Source organism: Melanerpes formicivorus, unplaced genomic scaffold, assembly GCF_026170545.1.
Source record: "Melanerpes formicivorus ecotype bairdi unplaced genomic scaffold, bMelFor1.0.p_v2 SCAF_2, whole genome shotgun sequence".
NCBI classification, from domain to species: Eukaryota; Metazoa; Chordata; class Aves; order Piciformes; family Picidae; genus Melanerpes; species Melanerpes formicivorus.
In genome coordinates, this window is record NW_027142354.1 from 25084183 (window position 1) to 25105718 (window position 21536).

Below are 21536 nucleotides of genomic sequence, written 5' to 3' on the forward strand. Positions count from 1 at the left end.
GATAAGAAATAACAGGATTTTTCAGTAATCCACTTCTGTTAGTCTTAGACAAGATGATCTTTTGTATAAGATAAAGGACACCTGGATAATATGCATACTTCTGTTATTTTTAGATAGACAGAGGACATCTGGATAATATGGGTACTTCTGCTATTTTAGATAGATAACCTTTGTATAGATAGGAAGCATCTGGACTTTTTCTGTCAAGTATTAACATGCCTCCGTCATGTTAGACAGATAACTTTTTGTATAAAAGTTTGCCCAAAACTCTCTGAAGGTACACAGGTCTTCTGAAATTATTCTACCTGTTTCAGGCACCTAAACAGAAGCATAATACAAGAAACTTAATGAGTCTCTTGTGTCTTTCTCTAAATCACCAGGGCTCTCAGCCTTTGCTCCTCACAGAGATGCTCCAGGCCCTTCAGCATCTTCAAAGCCTCCCCTCTCCTCTCTCCAGCAGTTTACTGTCTCCTTTGATCTGGAGAGCCCAGAGCTGGAGCCAGGACCAGGACTCCAGCTGCAGCCTCCCTAAGGCACAGCAGAGCAGGAGGAGAGCCTCCGTGAATTTCTGCTGGCCACCCTCTCTGCGGAGAGTCTGACTTCTGCTTCACCCAACCTTCTGAGACAGGGAGCACCACCAAGGAGAAAGGCCTCAGCAGCACCCAGATGTTTCCTCCTGCAGCAGCAGGGCAGCTCAGCTCACAATTCCAGCAGCCACCCTCCCTCCCAGCCGCAGCCTCAGCAGCCAGGCGGTGAGAGGCACAGGGACTTTGGGAACTCCTTCAACCTCCACTTCTTTGTGGCCGGTGCCCAGCAGCCAATCAGACAGCCTCAGCCGGGGCAGAGTGACAGCACCCAGAGCCAATCAGAGGCCAGTGCTCAGGCAAGGGGTGGGCCCTGCAGCACATCAAGTCCCCATGGCTGTGCCAGGACTGCCCCCCCCCCCCCTCCCCCCCCAGCTCCCTGAGGGAGGCTTTTGGGGGCGAGGGGAGTGGGGAGGGTCTGTGCCCCCTACCCCAGCCTGGACTGTCACCCGCCTGAGCCAGGACTGCCCCAGGGAGGGGGCAGGGAGTTTCTCATGCATGCTGCTACCCAGAGAGAGGGGAGCCAAGTCCTGTCTGGTCTTGCCTCTGCCCCTGATGGCTGCTGTCTGACTCCCTGGCTGCCGGTGCTGAGCCCCTGTGATGGGCTGAGTGGTGGTGACTGCTGGGCTGCAGCTCCTGAGAGCCCCAAGGGCCTGAGTCTGCCTGCAGGGCTCTGGCCCAGGGGGAGGCTGTTCTGCCAGGAACCAAACTGGAGCACTTTGGGGTCGTTCCTTGTTCGGGTTCCTTACCAGCAGGTGTCAGGGCTGAGCTTAGAGGCTCTAGGAGTGAAATCGAAGCAGAGTAGGAAAAAGAGGAGACCTGTGCAGAGGAAAGGAACCTCCAGCAGCAGAAGAGGACAAGAAAAAGGGTTGGATGAGGACTGAGGAAGATCAGGAAGTTCCAGAGGCTGAAGAAGCTCAGGTGAGTGGCACTGCCAGCAGCAGCTCTCTCCTCCGGGCCATAGCCAGTTTCCAATGAGTGTTGCAGCCCAGGGAGAGGGAACCAACACTCTGCCTCTCCTTGTCCCTGTGCCTTGGTCTGAGCTTGCTGGCCCTGTCCTTGCATGTGCTGATTCAGTGTGCCTGGTGGCTGAAGCGCTCTGGCTGCTGCCCCCAGCTGATGGCCACAATCAAAGGATCTTTGCTTTCCTCTGACTATGTCTGCCATGAGCCAGTTTGCTTGGTGAGGGACCTTCAGGGAGCAGTTTGGGATTAGTCCTTGTCCCAACATCCTTTCCAGTAGGCATCAGGGCTGGGCTCAGAGGCTTTGGGAGTGAAACCAAAGCAGAGAATTGGACAGAGGGGCTGAGGTCGGGAGGTCTTCTGATCCAAGCCCTCTGCTCAAGCAGGCTCACCTTAGAACAGGTTGCCCAGCAGGAGATCCCCTTGGGTTTTGAGTATCTGCAAGGACAGAGACTCCCCAGCCTCACAGGCAACTTGTGTGAGCATCTGTCCCTCCAACAGGGAAAAAGATTTCCCAGCTACAGGTGGAATATCCTGGGCTTTAGTTTGTGCCTGTGAATTCTGATCCTCTCAGGGCACGCTCTGGGGAAGAGCCTGGCTACCTCATCTTCATCCCTCCCATGGACAGTGTGCCTTCCACACAAACGTCCCCCCAACCTTCCCCTCTCCCAGCTGAAGAGTTTCAGCTCTCTCAGCCTATTCTCACACAGCAAGGGAGGGGAATTTCCACAGGTTCTCTTTTGGACACTCTTGGAAGTCCTCCATCTCTAGTAAGAAATCTGAGCCCTGAGTCTTCCCCCAGGCTTCCTCCTTCACCTGAGCCATGGCAATTTGGTGTGGTGGTGCAAGGGGAAGGTGCTACCATCTGTCTCCTCCCATGAATGTTGGCTGCACTGGAGAGGACATACTGCTTGACTTGCCACCTTTAGAACAGCAAGCCCATGTTGCCTTGTGAATTCAGCTGCAGGTTCCTCCCCTCACCACAGTCAGGTTCCTCCCCTCACCACAGTCAGGTTCCTGAGTGATACCTTGGCTCTCCTGGCTGCTCCTCTGCTTCCCCATGGGCACCAACACAAAGGAAACAGTGCAAAACTCAGCCAGGAAATTTCAGAACCAGGAAATGGGCAAAACTGTCCTGCTCCTTCTTGTCCCCCTCCCCTCCCCTCCCCTCCCCTCCCTCCCCTCTGGGTTTCTGTATTGGGAGAGAGACAAACAGGAATTAGCTAGGCAGTGTAGAGCATCAGCACTGTAAGACTGTGCTGTCAATTCTTCCCAAAGCATGTGCCAGTATGGATGTTCCCCCTCTGCAGGTTGTCAGTCTCCTTCCTGATAGTGAAGCTGATGTGAACAACTCTTGTGGTGAAGGATTCCCTGCTCTCTGTGTGCTTCATGCTCTTGTGTCCAGAAAAATCTTCTCAGGGTAATGTTGCTGAGAGAAGCCTGCAGATTTACAAGGTTAGTGGGCTGCCAATCTAAAAGGATGTGCTGGCTTAAGCCCAGCCCAGGAGAGTTTGATGCAAGCCTATTCTTGTTTTACCTCTTCCTCTTCTCCTGCCTAATTCCTTTTTCTCCCTACTGGGAAAGGGGAGAGCGGACAGGGAAAGGAACCTAAGTTCTGTTTCCTTGTCGTTTTTGGCTCTGGTAAGTCTGAAATGGCCACAAATGACAGCAGCAGAAGGTATCATTTCCTCAGTCTGGAAGCTTGGTTTTTCAATTTGCTGTGTCTACTCCTTAGGAAAAGGCAGAACTTTGATGATGCAGAATGTTTCTGCTCTCCTTTCTAGCTCCTAGCTTGAAGGAGCAGGTTGCAGTGCAGTTCCAGGCTGCCTTTGCAGTTGAAATACTGGTGCTGGATCAACAGCAGAGGTGTGAGGCCATGGCTCCAGCTGATAAACACAGTGCAGCAGAGCAATTGGTGGGAATTACAAAAGCAGGAGGATGTAGGTGATTCTCCAGGGACAGTGTCACCCTGCTGGCATCCTGAGGGTGGATGGTAAAGGAGCAACTGCTCTGACCCCTGGGGAGTGCTCACATAGGGAAAGTCCTATCCCATATTTGTCTAGGATGTTTCAACCATCAAGGACACCCTGATCAGGAGTCCCTTTCTTCAGTGTTCCACTATCTCCTCCAACAGGACTTGGGCTTAGCCCACGGTGCTGTAGGTGGGGGGTGATGACCTGTTCCTCTGTGGCTCAGAATTTAGCAGGCTGGTCCCTTGAGGGAAGCTGGGCACCCCCAGCCCGTCAGCAGGTCCCCTGCCCAGCTCCCCGACTGCAGACACTGTGGGCCAGCCATGTCCCTGTGTGTCACACAGGCCTGGGCCAGGGTTGGGGAATTCCTGGCTTTGCTGCCGTTAGGACTCAGACAACTGTGCTGCTGTTCTGTGTTTATTAATGACAAAGAGGAGCCAGGGTCAGTCAGGAGTCTCCGGATGTGTCCCAGGCTGGATGCATCCCAAAGCCGTGCCCTGTCCATCCCGGTGCGAGGGGCAGCTGCTGCTGGTGCCCTGGGCTCACACAGCTGCAGAGCGGCGCCTGCAGGGAGAAGAGGCTGCTGAGGCCCTGCCACAGCTCAGGTAGGGCAGCCAGCTGCACGTGGGAGCTGGGGCACAGAGAGCTCCGTGCAGAAAAGAGGGCAGCCTGCAGCCCTCACCTGGGCTCTGCTCACCTGCCCACGGCTCGTCCTGGCCCTGACCATCCCAATCTGCCTGCTCTGCCTGTGCTATGAAGGCTACCCGAGCCTGGCCGACCCAGGGGCCTAAAGCTGGGCAGGACTTGGCAGGCACTGTCAGTGGCTCTGCTCTTGCTGAGGCAGGGCCACTTTTACCTCAAACATTCCACAGTAAAAAGGGGTTTCAGGAAAGACAGCCCAGGTACTGAGAGACCAGTTCCAACACCCTGCAGCAGAAACCTCAGCAGAGTTTGCCCAGGAACTAGCTGGGCCCTCCCAAATCCCCCATCTGTGCCTGCCAATAGCAGCCATCTAATGCAGGTGTGTGGCACAGCACCCTCCCAGCAACTCACTCTCTTCTCTTCTTCCACACACAGAGCACGCAGCACAGCAGCATCCCAAAGAGTATGGAGCCCAAGATGGCCATGACGCCTTCTATGCAATACTTCTGGAAATCGGAAGCATCCCCAGGGTTTGTGCTCTTCCTGCCAGCCTCATCTGGAGGAACAATTCTGTGTCAGTGTGCCCTGTGCGCTGCTGGGAGCCTTCTCCGATGATGTGCAGAGGGGGAGGAGGGAGCCTGCAAGGCACCCTGGAATGGAGATTGATGACTTGGATTACCAAAAGACAGCAATTACCTTCCCCTGTTTCCCGGGCTGGGACTGGCACTTTGGGTCTGTGGCCTCCTTCCTGCAGCACCTCTTTCTCCTTGGTCTCACGGACCGTCTCTGTAGAGAGAGAGTCTGTCAGTGTCACTAGAAGGCACTCAGCAGGCACAGGCTGTCTTCAGGGAGCAGCACTTATCAAAACACAACAGTGAGGCTTAGGAACAAAGCCCAGGCCTTTGGGGGTCACCCACTCACTAGATCCAAACAATGTGCCACTCAAGGAGGAAAATGGAAGCATGAGGCACTGCCCAGTTTACCAGGAGACTCCTGACTTGCTGAGAGACCAGGAGGTTGCCTGTGATTTGATCCCATCCCACTTGGTGCTTTTGGCCAGCTGCAAGATGGAGATAAATTACTGCCCACAGAGAGGACAGGAAGAGGCTGAGGAAGGAGCCCTTTGGAGAAGCACTTCCCATCATGGTAGCTCCATCACATGGGAAGGGTAAGAGATGCACAGGCTGGTCTGAGATGCCAGGGCTTGCACCATGTGCTGGGCACTTTCCCAAGTGGCAATGAAGAGCCCAGAGTGCCCCCTGCACCAGGGGAGGTTTAGGTTGGATGTTAGGAAGAAGTTCTATACAGAGAGAATGATTGCCCATTGGAATGGGCTGCCTGGGGAGGTGGTGGAGTCACCATCATTGGAGGTGTTCAGGAGGAGACTCGATGGGGTGCTTGGTGCCATGGGTTAGTTGTTTAGGTGGGTTGGATTGGTTGATGGGTTGGACGTGATGATCTTGAAGGTCTCTTCCAACCTGGTTTATTCTACGTATTCTATTCTATGTATTCTAAAAGCACAGCAAGTTCTCTAAAACACAGCTGGAGTCAGAGAGCTCAAGCAGCTCACCATGGGCTGATCCCTCCAGGTCCTTCAGGATTGCCTTTAGGAGTTCTGAAGTGTGTTGGTAGGATTTTCCTTTTGCAGCCATGTGCTTGGCTCTCTGAGGGCCTGAAGGGAAAGTCCCAAGTTAGCTTTGTCACAAGGAGGATGTTGAAGGTGAGCGCTCGCTGTGCCAGGGCAGTCAAGAGGGACCACTCACCCCTGGGATGCCAGGTGGGCTCTGGCACAGGATCCAGCTGAGGAGCTGCAGATTCTCTCCCCACACCTGCATCTGCAACCAAACAGCAGAAACTCCCCTCAGAGCCTGTGACATACACTGTCCGAAGCCAACAGCAGGACCCTGAGGGGATCACACTGGCACAGCACACAGACAGCAGGGTGATGTTCTCCCGCTCACAAGAGACACCTCACTCACATTTGGGTTTTGAACTGACAGCCAAAAAATAAAAAAAGCCATCAGCCCCCCAACACCTCTTTGAGTGTCAGCCCCAGAAGCCAGCTGTGACACTGGGTCTCTATCACCTGCAGCCCTGGCTGTGGACAAGCACAACAGGGAAGCTCCCAGGAGAACTTTCAAGACACTTCAGATCTGCAGGGTAGCTAATGCCAGGGGACTTGGATGAACAGCAGTCACCTGCCCACCTACCTGATCCCTGCCTTTGCCAAGGCACAGCCTCAACCTCCCAGCCTGGCAGGGCCACCAGGAGCAGGAGAAGGGTGAGTGACATGGCCTGTTGAGCCTTCCCCATGTTGTGCTCACTACCAATGCAGCTGCCACTGCTGCTGCTGCTGGTAGTACTGGAGCAGTGCCCTTGCCACAGCTCTGCGTCTCCCCTGCAGCACAGCAGGGCTCTGTGATGTCACAGAGCACCTTGCACACCCAGGTGACAGCCCTGGGGCACAGCCCCACATCTCACCTGGGGAGAGGGGGGCTCCCAGAGGGGCTCTCCTTGGGCTGAGATCCCCTCATGGTGCCCATCCAAGTGCACAGGAGGCCCTCACCTCAGGGGCCTCTCTGGCCATTGTGGCCAGCTGCAGGCAGTACTGGCAGAGGGAAACAACTGGGAGCTTCCTTTGCAAGGCCCTGCAGCTGTGTCACCCTGGGGAGTGTGGTCACCACTTGCAGGACAACTTCTCCTTAGCCCTACTGAGAACTCCTAGTCTATGGTGTCCATGAGCTGGCTGTGGAGATCATTGCCCCATGGTAGCAATCTGCTCTAGACCCTCTCCCTGGCACTATTTCTTGGGGGGCAGGAAGAAAAAGCCTGCACCCCTGCTTCTCATCTTCTTAGAATCATAGAATCAACAAGGTCGGAAAAGACCTCAAAGATCATCAAGTCCAACCTGTCACATGCCTACTAAACCATGGCACCAAGTACCATGTCCAACCCCTCTTGAACACCTCCAGGGATGGTGACTCCACCACCTCCCTGGGCAGCACATTCCAATGGCCAACAACTCTATCTGAAGAACTTTCTCCTCAACCCCAGCCTAAACCTCCCCTGGCGCAGCTTTCAACTGTGTCCTCTTGTTCTGGTGCTGGTTGCCTGGGAGAAGAGACCAATCCCCTTCTGGCTACAACCTCCCTTCAGGTATTTGTAGACAGCAAGAAGGTCTCCCCTGAGCCTCCTCTTCTCCAGGCTAAACAACCCCGGCTCACTCAGCCTCTCCTCACAGGGAGGGCTGTGCTCCAAACCTCTCCCCAGCCTCGTTGCCCTTCTCTGGACACATTCAAGATTCTCAATGTCCTTCTTAAACTGAGGGGCCCAGGACTGGACACAGGACTCAAGGTGTGGCCTAACCAGTGCTGAGTCCAGGGCCACAATGACTTCCCTGCTCCTCCTGGTCACACTGTTCCTGATGCAGGCCAGGATGCCATTGGCCTTCTTGGCCCCTGGGCACAGTGCTGGCTCATGTTCAGCTGCCTGTCAATCAGTACCCCCAGGTCCCTTTCTGCCTGACTGCTCTCAGCCACTCTGACCCCAGCCTGTAGCTCTGCATGGGGTTGTTGTGGCCAAAGTGCAGCACCCAGCACTTGGACTTGTTGAATGCCATCATGTTGCACTCTGCCCATCTGTCCAGTCGGTCAAGGTCCCATACTTGGTGTCAGCATGAGCACTGCATGCGCTGGGTGCGTGCTGGCCTGGCTAATGCCTTGGCTTTTGTCTTCCTCCTGGAGGAGGGGGAACTTGTCCACATGCTGGGACAAGATTCAGTATCTGGGCATAATGTGCCTTCACCACGACCCCAAAGTGGCTCCTAGGTCCCAAAAATCTCTCTCCTGTGGCCTCAGAATGCTCCCCAAGACCCAAAAGTAGGCTCCCATGTCCCAGAATTGCTCCTCAAGACCCCAGAATAGACCCTCAGGACCCGAAGTGACCACCAGGATGGAAAAATAGGCCTGTGAGACCCCAAACCACACTTATTAAAGTGACAGACACATGTAATGGGACGACAGAGATTGGAGTCAATACAGCTGACCAATATGATCGAGTATTGTTCCTTTATTGTTCCAGTGTCGCAGGCCTATGGTGCGAGTATAGCACAGTAAAGTAAAGCGTAGAAGAATAAGAGAAAGGAAAGGCAGAAGTGTGTATCAAGGGAACTTGTACAACTTATATAAACTCAGAGTGCCTTGTTGGCATGGCTTCATTGGTTCCCTATGAGTGACCACACATCGCACTATTACGGATTATTGGTCCAACTACTAACGACACAGGAGGTTTGTTGATGCAGGTGCATGTTCTGTTGTCCCAGGATAACTTTCTGTGCTTATAGCTACCAGTGCCTTGTTTTAGTTACATGCTGCAGGCGCAGCACTGTTTTGCTACACTGCTAGCTGGCTCTGCACTTATGCTGAGCATGACCTACCACCATGTCAGGCTCTAGGCCTACACTGCCAGATTGCTCACACTGCTCACCGCTGGCGTTGTCACACACATGAGCCTGGGAATTGCCCTGACTGCAAGGGATGGAGCTCAAGCTCATAAATCCTGGGTCACATCCAGCAGTCAGGGATGCCAATCTCTGCAGCAGCTCCAGAACAGAATCACAACCAATGTCCAGCCCTGCACGGGCTGAGCACTGCTTACCAAGCTGTCCCTGCCTGGGCTGGAGGAGGAGGAGCACAGCCCTGTCCCTGCCACAGCCTTGCCCTCCCAGCTGCCACTGCTGGTGCCCCTGCACCTCACAGAGATGGCACTCTCCTGGGTTTTATACTCTAGCACAGATGCCTCTGCCATCTAGGTGGCATTTAGCATGGTTTGGGTGGAGAGTGGTACCAGATCTGGGTACCACAGCTGGGTACCACACCTGGGTGCCAGTCCTATCTGCCCAGCATTTCTATATTGAAGTTGCAGTTCCTCAGGCACTGCACTGGGGCCCTCTGGCCTTCAACACCTGTTTTCAAGCTGGATGTTTCTGTTGTTTGGCCAAAGCAGGACCATCTGATCTTCACAGGACAGGGGTGATGGGTTGAAGCTTAAAGAGGGAGATTATGACCAGATAGAAGGGAGCTCTTTGCCATGATGGTGGTGAGACCCTGGCCCAGGTTTGCCAGAGAAGTGGCACATGCCCCATCTCTGGAACCATTCAGGTCAGGTTGTCTGGGGCCCTAAGAACCCTGCTCTAGTTGCAGATGTCCCTGCTGACTGCAGGGGGTTGGAGTGGATGACTCTGAAAGGTCCCTTCAACTCAAACCATTCCATGGTTCAATGATCAGTCTGCTGCTGCAGAGCAGTGACAGCCTGGCTCTGTCTCCCTCTCAGAAAGAAGAGAGGAAAAGCTGAAGGTCAAACACAACAAGAGAACTTTAGTGAAGCTCTGTCAGGAACTAGACCCTCTACCTGCCCCTACCTCCCAGGTCTAACAGGCAGGATGCACAATGAACACCTTCAGCCTCCTCTCACTGCTCGCTGACTGCAGATCAGGTTCTTGCTCTTGATCTTCTTCAGAAGAAGCCTTTTGATCCTCTTCCTAAATAAAGCACCAAAGAGAAGTTACAGAAGCCAGAAGATGTTCTCTCCATAAGTATGGATCTTATGTCTAATTCACATGCTGTAGAAGACCTATTCCCACATTCAAGAGGCATGAAGTCTTCACTAAGAGCCCTGAACTAGCTGAGATAACCAAGCTCTTCATAAAACTCATTCAAGGCTTGGTCTGTGAAAAGCCCAAGTCATGGAAACCTTCAAAACCCAGGGTCAGTAGAGTGCAGTGGGAGCTGGAAGGGACCTCTGGAGATCATTCAGTCCTGCTCCAGCAGGGACACCCACAGCAGGATGCCCACAATCCCAACATCCAGGGTCCTGAATCTCTCTAGAGATGATCAAGATGCCCATGCTCACTACAGGGCAGGTTGGACTAGATGTCCTTTAAGGTCCCTTCCCACCTAGAGTTCTACAATTGTATTTTTTCCCTGTAATATTCCCAAATGACTTCAGAGAATCTTCCTTCCACCATGGGATGACCTCCTTCCACACCTTATTTGGCCCTAACGTTTCAAGCTGCCTGTTTTCATCTTTATAGAAAAACATTTCTATCCCAAAATTTACCCCCACTGCTACTGCTCTTCATATTTCAACCAGGTCCCCAAACACTCCTGGAGTTTAGGACTCTCTACAGGAATTCCTTTGTCTGATAGGAAGTTCTGGGGCCCCTCAGTTTAGGGAAGATGTTGAGTCGCTGGAAGGTGTCCAGAGAAGGGCAATAAAGCTGGGGAGGGGTTTGGAGCACAGCCCTGTGAGGAGAGGCTGAGGGAGATGGGGTTGCTTAGCCTGGAGAAGAGGAGGCTCAGGGGAGACCTTCTTGCTGTCTACAACTACCTGAAGGGAGGTTGTAGCCAGGTGGGGGTTGGTCTCTTCTGCCAGGCAACCAGCAGCAGAACAAGAGGACACAGTCTCAAGCTGTGCTAGGGGAGGTTTAGGCTGGATGTTAGGAAGAAGTTCTTCATAGAAAGAGAGATTGGCCATTGGATTGTGCTGCCCAGGGAGGTGGTGGAGTTACCAGCACTGGAAGTGTTTAGGAAGAGACTGGATGAGGTGCTTGGTGCCTTTGGTGGTGGGACTCTGGCCACAGCATGAGGAGTCAGCTTGTAGAGGTAGGCTGCTGTCAAACCCTTCTGAGCTCCTGGCATTGGTGGTTTCAGCTCCTGCAAGAAAATGAGGAACAGAGAGGGAACTGCAGGTTTCATAGCACTGATTGTAAGGGTTTGTGAGTGATGAAGAGTGTCAGAGACACAAAGGTGTGACAACAGGCAATGGAAACGAGGCCAAGGCCAGAAGTCTCCAATCACTCATGGATGCACCACTAAGAACCTATAGGCAGAGCCTGGAAGAGGCCAAACTGGACCTCCTGGCCAGGTTGAGTGGATCTGGGGACAGCTCCTGGAATCAGATGGGGCATGTGGGTATCCCAGGTCTGTGGTGCCAGCAGCTGCAGAAATCTCTAGCCCCTGGAATATGCCCAGAGACAACAATTTAGACCCTCCCTTAGCGCTTTAAAGTCTTTGTTTGCACTAAATCCCAGAGTCCCAGCATGGTGGGTGTTGGAAAGGACCTCTGAAGATCAATCAGTCTGAAGACCCTGCCAAATCAGTCACCCACAGCAGGCTGCCCAGGACCACAATGTCCAGGCAGGTCTGGAATCTCTCCAGAGGATACTCCACAACCTTTTTGGACAGCCTGCTCCACAGGTCCAGCATCCCCAAAGCCAAGAGGTTTCTTCTGATGGAACCTCCTGGCTTCCAGTTTGTTCCCAATGCCCCTTGTCCTGTCCCTGGTCACCACTGACAAGAGTCTGGCGCCAGCCTCTTGCCCCCCAGCCTTTAGCTCTTGCTAAGCATTGATCAGATCCCCTCTGGGGCTGCTCTTTTCTAGGCTCCTCAGCCCCAGTGATGAACAGAAAATTCTTATTTTGAACAGAATAACAGAGTCAATAAGAAACTTCCTCTCGTTAGCTGAAATGCTGAAATGCAGGGAGGGGGAGAGGAGTTGGCAGATAGCCTTTGCATAGATAAGAAATAACAGGATTTTTCAGTAATCCACTTCTGTTAGTCTTAGACAAGATGATCTTTTGTATAAGATAAAGGACACCTGGATAATATGCATACTTCTGTTATTTTTAGATAGACAGAGGACATCTGGATAATATGGGTACTTCTGCTATTTTAGATAGATAACCTTTGTATAGATAGGAAGCATCTGGACTTTTTCTGTCAAGTATTAACATGCCTCCGTCATGTTAGACAGATAACTTTTTGTATAAAAGTTTGCCCAAAACTCTCCGAAGGTACACAGGTCTTTTGAAATTATTCTACCTGTTTCAGGCACCTAAACAGAAGCATAATACAAGAAACTTAATGAGTCTCTTGTGTCTTTCTCTAAATCACCAGGGCTCTCAGCCTTTGCTCCTCACAGAGATGCTCCAGGCCCTTCAGCATCTTCAAAGCCTCCCCTCTCCTCTCTCCAGCAGTTTACTGTCTCCTTTGATCTGGAGAGCCCAGAGCTGGAGCCAGGACCAGGACTCCAGCTGCAGCCTCCCTAAGGCACAGCAGAGCAGGAGGAGAGCCTCCGTGAATTTCTGCTGGCCACCCTCTCTGCGGAGAGTCTGACTTCTGCTTCACCCAACCTTCTGAGACAGGGAGCACCACCAAGGAGAAAGGCCTCAGCAGCACCCAGATGTTTCCTCCTGCAGCAGCAGGGCAGCTCAGCTCACAATTCCAGCAGCCACCCTCCCTCCCAGCCGCAGCCTCAGCAGCCAGGCGGTGAGAGGCACAGGGACTTTGGGAACTCCTTCAACCTCCACTTCTTTGTGGCCGGTGCCCAGCAGCCAATCAGACAGCCTCAGCCGGGGCAGAGTGACAGCACCCAGAGCCAATCAGAGGCCAGTGCTCAGGCAAGGGGTGGGCCCTGCAGCACATCAAGTCCCCATGGCTGTGCCAGGACTGCCCCCCCCCCCCCCTCCCCCCCCAGCTCCCTGAGGGAGGCTTTTGGGGGCGAGGGGAGTGGGGAGGGTCTGTGCCCCCTACCCCAGCCTGGACTGTCACCCGCCTGAGCCAGGACTGCCCCAGGGAGGGGGCAGGGAGTTTCTCATGCATGCTGCTACCCAGAGAGAGGGGAGCCAAGTCCTGTCTGGTCTTGCCTCTGCCCCTGATGGCTGCTGTCTGACTCCCTGGCTGCCGGTGCTGAGCCCCTGTGATGGGCTGAGTGGTGGTGACTGCTGGGCTGCAGCTCCTGAGAGCCCCAAGGGCCTGAGTCTGCCTGCAGGGCTCTGGCCCAGGGGGAGGCTGTTCTGCCAGGAACCAAACTGGAGCACTTTGGGGTCGTTCCTTGTTCGGGTTCCTTACCAGCAGGTGTCAGGGCTGAGCTTAGAGGCTCTAGGAGTGAAATCGAAGCAGAGTAGGAAAAAGAGGAGACCTGTGCAGAGGAAAGGAACCTCCAGCAGCAGAAGAGGACAAGAAAAAGGGTTGGATGAGGACTGAGGAAGATCAGGAAGTTCCAGAGGCTGAAGAAGCTCAGGTGAGTGGCACTGCCAGCAGCAGCTCTCTCCTCCGGGCCATAGCCAGTTTCCAATGAGTGTTGCAGCCCAGGGAGAGGGAACCAACACTCTGCCTCTCCTTGTCCCTGTGCCTTGGTCTGAGCTTGCTGGCCCTGTCCTTGCATGTGCTGATTCATTGTGCCTGGTGGCTGAAGCGCTCTGGCTGCTGCCCCCAGCTGATGGCCACAATCAAAGGATCTTTGCTTTCCTCTGACTATGTCTGCCATGAGCCAGTTTGCTTGGTGAGGGACCTTCAGGGAGCAGTTTGGGATTAGTCCTTGTCCCAACATCCTTTCCAGTAGGCATCAGGGCTGGGCTCAGAGGCTTTGGGAGTGAAACCAAAGCAGAGAATTGGACAGAGGGGCTGAGGTCGGGAGGTCTTCTGATCCAAGCCCTCTGCTCAAGCAGGCTCACCTTAGAACAGGTTGCCCAGCAGGAGATCCCCTTGGGTTTTGAGTATCTGCAAGGACAGAGACTCCCCAGCCTCACAGGCAACTTGTGTGAGCATCTGTCCCTCCAACAGGGAAAAAGATTTCCCAGCTACAGGTGGAATATCCTGGGCTTTAGTTTGTGCCTGTGAATTCTGATCCTCTCAGGGCACGCTCTGGGGAAGAGCCTGGCTACCTCATCTTCATCCCTCCCATGGACAGTGTGCCTTCCACACAAACGTCCCCCCAACCTTCCCCTCTCCCAGCTGAAGAGTTTCAGCTCTCTCAGCCTATTCTCACACAGCAAGGGAGGGGAATTTCCACAGGTTCTCTTTTGGACACTCTTGGAAGTCCTCCATCTCTAGTAAGAAATCTGAGCCCTGAGTCTTCCCCCAGGCTTCCTCCTTCACCTGAGCCATGGCAATTTGGTGTGGTGGTGCAAGGGGAAGGTGCTACCATCTGTCTCCTCCCATGAATGTTGGCTGCACTGGAGAGGACATACTGCTTGACTTGCCACCTTTAGAACAGCAAGCCCATGTTGCCTTGTGAATTCAGCTGCAGGTTCCTCCCCTCACCACAGTCAGGTTCCTCCCCTCACCACAGTCAGGTTCCTGAGTGATACCTTGGCTCTCCTGGCTGCTCCTCTGCTTCCCCATGGGCACCAACACAAAGGAAACAGTGCAAAACTCAGCCAGGAAATTTCAGAACCAGGAAATGGGCAAAACTGTCCTGCTCCTTCTTGTCCCCCTCCCCTCCCCTCCCCTCCCCTCCCTCCCCTCTGGGTTTCTGTATTGGGAGAGAGACAAACAGGAATTAGCTAGGCAGTGTAGAGCATCAGCACTGTAAGACTGTGCTGTCAATTCTTCCCAAAGCATGTGCCAGTATGGATGTTCCCCCTCTGCAGGTTGTCAGTCTCCTTCCTGATAGTGAAGCTGATGTGAACAACTCTTGTGGTGAAGGATTCCCTGCTCTCTGTGTGCTTCATGCTCTTGTGTCCAGAAAAATCTTCTCAGTTGCTGAGAGAAGCCTGCAGATTTACAAGGTTAGTGGGCTGCCAATCTAAAATGATGTGCTGGCTTAAGCCCAGCCCAGGAGAGTTTGATGCAAGCCTATTCTTGTTTTACCTCTTCCTCTTCTCCTGCCTAATTCCTTTTTCTCCCTACTGGGAAAGGGGAGAGGGGACAGGGAAAGGAACCTAAGTTCTGTTTCCTTGTCGTTTTTGGCTCTGGTAAGTCTGAAATGGCCACAAATGACAGCAGCAGAAGGTATCATTTCCTCAGTCTGGAAGCTTGGTTTTTCAATTTGCTGTGTCTACTCCTTAGGAAAAGGCAGAACTTTGATGATGCAGAATGTTTCTGCTCTCCTTTCTAGCTCCTAGCTTGAAGGAGCAGGTTGCAGTGCAGTTCCAGGCTGCCTTTGCAGTTGAAATACTGGTGCTGGATCAACAGCAGAGGTGTGAGGCCATGGCTCCAGCTGATAAACACAGTGCAGCAGAGCAATTGGTGGGAATTACAAAAGCAGGAGGATGTAGGTGATTCTCCAGGGACAGTGTCACCCTGCTGGCATCCTGAGGGTGGATGGTAAAGGAGCAACTGCACTGACCCCTGGGGAGTGCTCACATAGGGAAAGTCCTATCCCATATTTGTCTAGGATGTTTCAACCATCAAGGACACCCTGATCAGGAGTCCCTTTCTTCAGTGTTCCACTATCTCCTCCAACAGGACTTGGGCTTAGCCCACGGTGCTGTAGGTGGGGGGTGATGACCTGTTCCTCTGTGGCTCAGAATTTAGCAGGCTGGTCCCTTGAGGGAAGCTGGGCACCCCCAGCCCGTCAGCAGGTCCCCTGCCCAGCTCCCCGACTGCAGACACTGTGGGCCAGCCATGTCCCTGTGTGTCACACAGGCCTGGGCCAGGGTTGGGGAATTCCTGGCTTTGCTGCCGTTAGGACTCAGACAACTGTGCTGCTGTTCTGTGTTTATTAATGACAAAGAGGAGCCAGGGTCAGTCAGGAGTCTCCGGATGTGTCCCAGGCTGGATGCGTCCCAAAGCCGTGCCCTGTCCATCCCGGTGCGAGGGGCAGCTGCTGCTGGTGCCCTGGGCTCACACAGCTGCAGAGCGGCGCCTGCAGGGAGAAGAGGCTGCTGAGGCCCTGCCACAGCTCAGGTAGGGCAGCCAGCTGCACGTGGGAGCTGGGGCACAGAGAGCTCCGTGCAGAAAAGAGGGCAGCCTGCAGCCCTCACCTGGGCTCTGCTCACCTGCCCACGGCTCGTCCTGGCCCTGACCATCCCAATCTGCCTGCTCTGCCTGTGCTATGAAGGCTACCCGAGCCTGGCCGACCCAGGGGCCTAAAGCTGGGCAGGACTTGGCAGGCACTGTCAGTGGCTCTGCTCTTGCTGAGGCAGGGCCACTTTTACCTCAAACATTCCACAGTAAAAAGGGGTTTCAGGAAAGACAGCCCAGGTACTGAGAGACCAGTTCCAACACCCTGCAGCAGAAACCTCAGCAGAGTTTGCCCAGGAACTAGCTGGGCCCTCCCAAATCCCCCATCTGTGCCTGCCAATAGCAGCCATCTAATGCAGGTGTGTGGCACAGCACCCTCCCAGCAACTCACTCTCTTCTCTTCTTCCACACACAGAGCACGCAGCACAGCAGCATCCCAAAGAGTATGGAGCCCAAGATGGCCATGACGCCTTCTATGCAATACTTCTGGAAATCTGAAGCATCCCCAGGGTTTGTGCTCTTCCTGCCAGCCTCATCTGGAGGAACAATTCTGTGTCAGTGTGCCCTGTGCGCTGCTGGGAGCCTTCTCCGATGATGTGCAGAGGGGCAGGAGGGAGCCTGCAAGGCACCCTGGAATGGAGATTGATGACTTGGATTACCAAAAGACAGCAATTACCTTCCCCTGTTTCCCGGGCTGGGACTGGCACTTTGGGTCTGTGGCCTCCTTCCTGCAGCACCTCTTTCTCCTTGGTCTCACGGACCGTCTCTGTAGAGAGAGAGTCTGTCAGTGTCACTAGAAGGCACTCAGCAGGCACAGGCTGTCTTCAGGGAGCAGCACTTATCAAAACACAACAGTGAGGCTTAGGAACAAAGCCCAGGCCTTTGGGGGTCACCCACTCACTAGATCCAAACAATGTGCCACTCAAGGAGGAAAATGGAAGCATGAGGCACTGCCCAGTTTACCAGGAGACTCCTGACTTGCTGAGAGACCAGGAGGTTGCCTGTGATTTGATCCCATCCCACTTGGTGCTTTTGGCCAGCTGCAAGATGGAGATAAATTACTGCCCACAGAGAGGACAGGAAGAGGCTGAGGAAGGAGCCCTTTGGAGAAGCACTTCCCATCATGGTAGCTCCATCACATGGGAAGGGTAAGAGATGCACAGGCTGGTCTGAGATGCCAGGGCTTGCACCATGTGCTGGGCACTTTCCCAAGTGGCAATGAAGAGCCCAGAGTGCCCCCTGCACCAGGGGAGGTTTAGGTTGGATGTTAGGAAGAAGTTCTATACAGAGAGAATGATTGCCCATTGGAATGGGCTGCCTGGGGAGGTGGTGGAGTCACCATCATTGGAGGTGTTCAGGAGGAGACTCGATGGGGTGCTTGGTGCCATGGGTTAGTTGTTTAGGTGGGTTGGATTGGTTGATGGGTTGGACGTGATGATCTTGAAGGTCTCTTCCAACCTGGTTTATTCTACGTATTCTATTCTATGTATTCTAAAAGCACAGCAAGTTCTCTAAAACACAGCTGGAGTCAGAGAGCTCAAGCAGCTCACCATGGGCTGATCCCTCCAGGTCCTTCAGGATTGCCTTTAGGAGTTCTGAAGTGTGTTGGTAGGATTTTCCTTTTGCAGCCATGTGCTTGGCTCTCTGAGGGCCTGAAGGGAAAGTCCCAAGTTAGCTTTGTCACAAGGAGGATGTTGAAGGTGAGCGCTCGCTGTGCCAGGGCAGTCAAGAGGGACCACTCACCCCTGGGATGCCAGGTGGGCTCTGGCACAGGATCCAGCTGAGGAGCTGCAGATTCTCTCCCCACACCTGCATCTGCAACCAAACAGCAGAAACTCCCCTCAGAGCCTGTGACATACACTGTCCGAAGCCAACAGCAGGACCCTGAGGGGATCACACTGGCACAGCACACAGACAGCAGGGTGATGTTCTCCCGCTCACAAGAGACACCTCACTCACATTTGGGTTTTGAACTGACAGCCAAAAAATAAAAAAAGCCATCAGCCCCCCAACACCTCTTTGAGTGTCAGCCCCAGAAGCCAGCTGTGACACTGGGTCTCTATCACCTGCAGCCCTGGCTGTGGACAAGCACAACAGGGAAGCTCCCAGGAGAACTTTCAAGACACTTCAGATCTGCAGGGTAGCTAATGCCAGGGGACTTGGATGAACAGCAGTCACCTGCCCACCTACCTGATCCCTGCCTTTGCCAAGGCACAGCCTCAACCTCCCAGCCTGGCAGGGCCACCAGGAGCAGGAGAAGGGTGAGTGACATGGCCTGTTGAGCCTTCCCCATGTTGTGCTCACTACCAATGCAGCTGCCACTGCTGCTGCTGCTGGTAGTACTGGAGCAGTGCCCTTGCCACAGCTCTGCGTCTCCCCTGCAGCACAGCAGGGCTCTGTGATGTCACAGAGCACCTTGCACACCCAGGTGACAGCCCTGGGGCACAGCCCCACATCTCACCTGGGGAGAGGGGGGCTCCCAGAGGGGCTCTCCTTGGGCTGAGATCCCCTCATGGTGCCCATCCAAGTGCACAGGAGGCCCTCACCTCAGGGGCCTCTCTGGCCATTGTGGCCAGCTGCAGGCAGTACTGGCAGAGGGAAACAACTGGGAGCTTCCTTTGCAAGGCCCTGCAGCTGTGTCACCCTGGGGAGTGTGGTCACCACTTGCAGGACAACTTCTCCTTAGCCCTACTGAGAACTCCTAGTCTATGGTGTCCATGAGCTGGCTGTGGAGATCATTGCCCCATGGTAGCAATCTGCTCTAGACCCTCTCCCTGGCACTATTTCTTGGGGGGCAGGAAGAAAAAGCCTGCACCCCTGCTTCTCATCTTCTTAGAATCATAGAATCAACAAGGTCGGAAAAGACCTCAAAGATCATCAAGTCCAACCTGTCACATGCCTACTAAACCATGGCACCAAGTACCATGTCCAACCCCTCTTGAACACCTCCAGGGATGGTGACTCCACCACCTCCCTGGGCAGCACATTCCAATGGCCAACAACTCTATCTGAAGAACTTTCTCCTCAACCCCAGCCTAAACCTCCCCTGGCGCAGCTTTCAACTGTGTCCTCTTGTTCTGGTGCTGGTTGCCTGGGAGAAGAGACCAATCCCCTTCTGGCTACAACCTCCCTTCAGGTATTTGTAGACAGCAAGAAGGTCTCCCCTGAGCCTCCTCTTCTCCAGGCTAAACAACCCCGGCTCACTCAGCCTCTCCTCACAGGGAGGGCTGTGCTCCAAACCTCTCCCCAGCCTCGTTGCCCTTCTCTGGACACATTCAAGATTCTCAATGTCCTTCTTAAACTGAGGGGCCCAGGACTGGACACAGGACTCAAGGTGTGGCCTAACCAGTGCTGAGTCCAGGGCCACAATGACTTCCCTGCTCCTCCTGGTCACACTGTTCCTGATGCAGGCCAGGATGCCATTGGCCTTCTTGGCCCCTGGGCACAGTGCTGGCTCATGTTCAGCTGCCTGTCAATCAGTACCCCCAGGTCCCTTTCTGCCTGACTGCTCTCAGCCACTCTGACCCCAGCCTGTAGCTCTGCATGGGGTTGTTGTGGCCAAAGTGCAGCACCCAGCACTTGGACTTGTTGAATGCCATCATGTTGCACTCTGCCCATCTGTCCAGTCGGTCAAGGTCCCATACTTGGTGTCAGCATGAGCACTGCATGCGCTGGGTGCGTGCTGGCCTGGCTAATGCCTTGGCTTTTGTCTTCCTCCTGGAGGAGGGGGAACTTGTCCACATGCTGGGACAAGATTCAGTATCTGGGCATAATGTGCCTTCACCACGACCCCAAAGTGGCTCCTAGGTCCCAAAAATCTCTCTCCTGTGGCCTCAGAATGCTCCCCAAGACCCAAAAGTAGGCTCCCATGTCCCAGAATTGCTCCTCAAGACCCCAGAATAGACCCTCAGGACCCGAAGTGACCACCAGGATGGAAAAATAGGCCTGTGAGACCCCAAACCACACTTATTAAAGTGACAGACACATGTAATGGGACGACAGAGATTGGAGTCAATACAGCTGACCAATATGATCGAGTATTGTTCCTTTATTGTTCCAGTGTCGCAGGCCTATGGTGCGAGTATAGCACAGTAAAGTAAAGCGTAGAAGAATAAGAGAAAGGAAAGGCAGAAGTGTGTATCAAGGGAACTTGTACAACTTATATAAACTCAGAGTGCCTTGTTGGCATGGCTTCATTGGTTCCCTATGAGTGACCACACATCGCACTATTACGGATTATTGGTCCAACTACTAACGACACAGGAGGTTTGTTGATGCAGGTGCATGTTCTGTTGTCCCAGGATAACTTTCTGTGCTTATAGCTACCAGTGCCTTGTTTTAGTTACATGCTGCAGGCGCAGCACTGTTTTGCTACACTGCTAGCTGGCTCTGCACTTATGCTGAGCATGACCTACCACCATGTCAGGCTCTAGGCCTACACTGCCAGATTGCTCACACTGCTCACCGCTGGCGTTGTCACACACATGAGCCTGGGAATTGCCCTGACTGCAAGGGATGGAGCTCAAGCTCATAAATCCTGGGTCACATCCAGCAGTCAGGGATGCCAATCTCTGCAGCAGCTCCAGAACAGAATCACAACCAATGTCCAGCCCTGCACGGGCTGAGCACTGCTTACCAAGCTGTCCCTGCCTGGGCTGGAGGAGGAGGAGCACAGCCCTGTCCCTGCCACAGCCTTGCCCTCCCAGCTGCCACTGCTGGTGCCCCTGCACCTCACAGAGATGGCACTCTCCTGGGTTTTATACTCTAGCACAGATGCCTCTGCCATCTAGGTGGCATTTAGCATGGTTTGGGTGGAGAGTGGTACCAGATCTGGGTACCACAGCTGGGTACCACACCTGGGTGCCAGTCCTATCTGCCCAGCATTTCTATATTGAAGTTGCAGTTCCTCAGGCACTGCACTGGGGCCCTCTGGCCTTCAACACCTGTTTTCAAGCTGGATGTTTCTGTTGTTTGGCCAAAGCAGGACCATCTGATCTTCACAGGACAGGGGTGATGGGTTGAAGCTTAAAGAGGGAGATTATGACCAGATAGAAGGGAGCTCTTTGCCATGATGGTGGTGAGACCCTGGCCCAGGTTTGCCAGAGAAGTGGCACATGCCCCATCTCTGGAACCATTCAGGTCAGGTTGTCTGGGGCCCTAAGAACCCTGCTCTAGTTGCAGATGTCCCTGCTGACTGCAGGGGGTTGGAGTGGATGACTCTGAAAGGTCCCTTCAACTCAAACCATTCCATGGTTCAATGATCAGTCTGCTGCTGCAGAGCAGTGACAGCCTGGCTCTGTCTCCCTCTCAGAAAGAAGAGAGGAAAAGCTGAAGGTCAAACACAACAAGAGAACTTTAGTGAAGCTCTGTCAGGAACTAGACCCTCTACCTGCCCCTACCTCCCAGGTCTAACAGGCAGGATGCACAATGAACACCTTCAGCCTCCTCTCACTGCTCGCTGACTGCAGATCAGGTTCTTGCTCTTGATCTTCTTCAGAAGAAGCCTTTTGATCCTCTTCCTAAATAAAGCACCAAAGAGAAGTTACAGAAGCCAGAAGATGTTCTCTCCATAAGTATGGATCTTATGTCTAATTCACATGCTGTAGAAGACCTATTCCCACATTCAAGAGG

The 21536-nt window shown here is 53.6% G+C and overlaps 2 long non-coding RNA genes across 2 annotated transcripts; both read left to right on the forward strand.

Moving 5' to 3' along the window:
* The first annotated feature begins 1020 nt into the window (after positions 1-1020).
* On the forward strand, positions 1021-8215 carry LOC137448709 (uncharacterized). The gene is made up of 3 exons (XR_010989202.1): positions 1021-1505; positions 2857-3001; positions 4594-8215. It is a non-coding gene; the product is annotated as an uncharacterized lncRNA (long non-coding RNA).
* Positions 8216-12754: 4539 nt separating this feature from the next.
* On the forward strand, positions 12755-19942 carry LOC137448713 (uncharacterized). Its single transcript, XR_010989206.1, has 3 exons — positions 12755-13239; positions 14591-14728; positions 16321-19942. It is a non-coding gene; the product is annotated as an uncharacterized lncRNA (long non-coding RNA).
* Positions 19943-21536: the final 1594 nt, after the last annotated feature.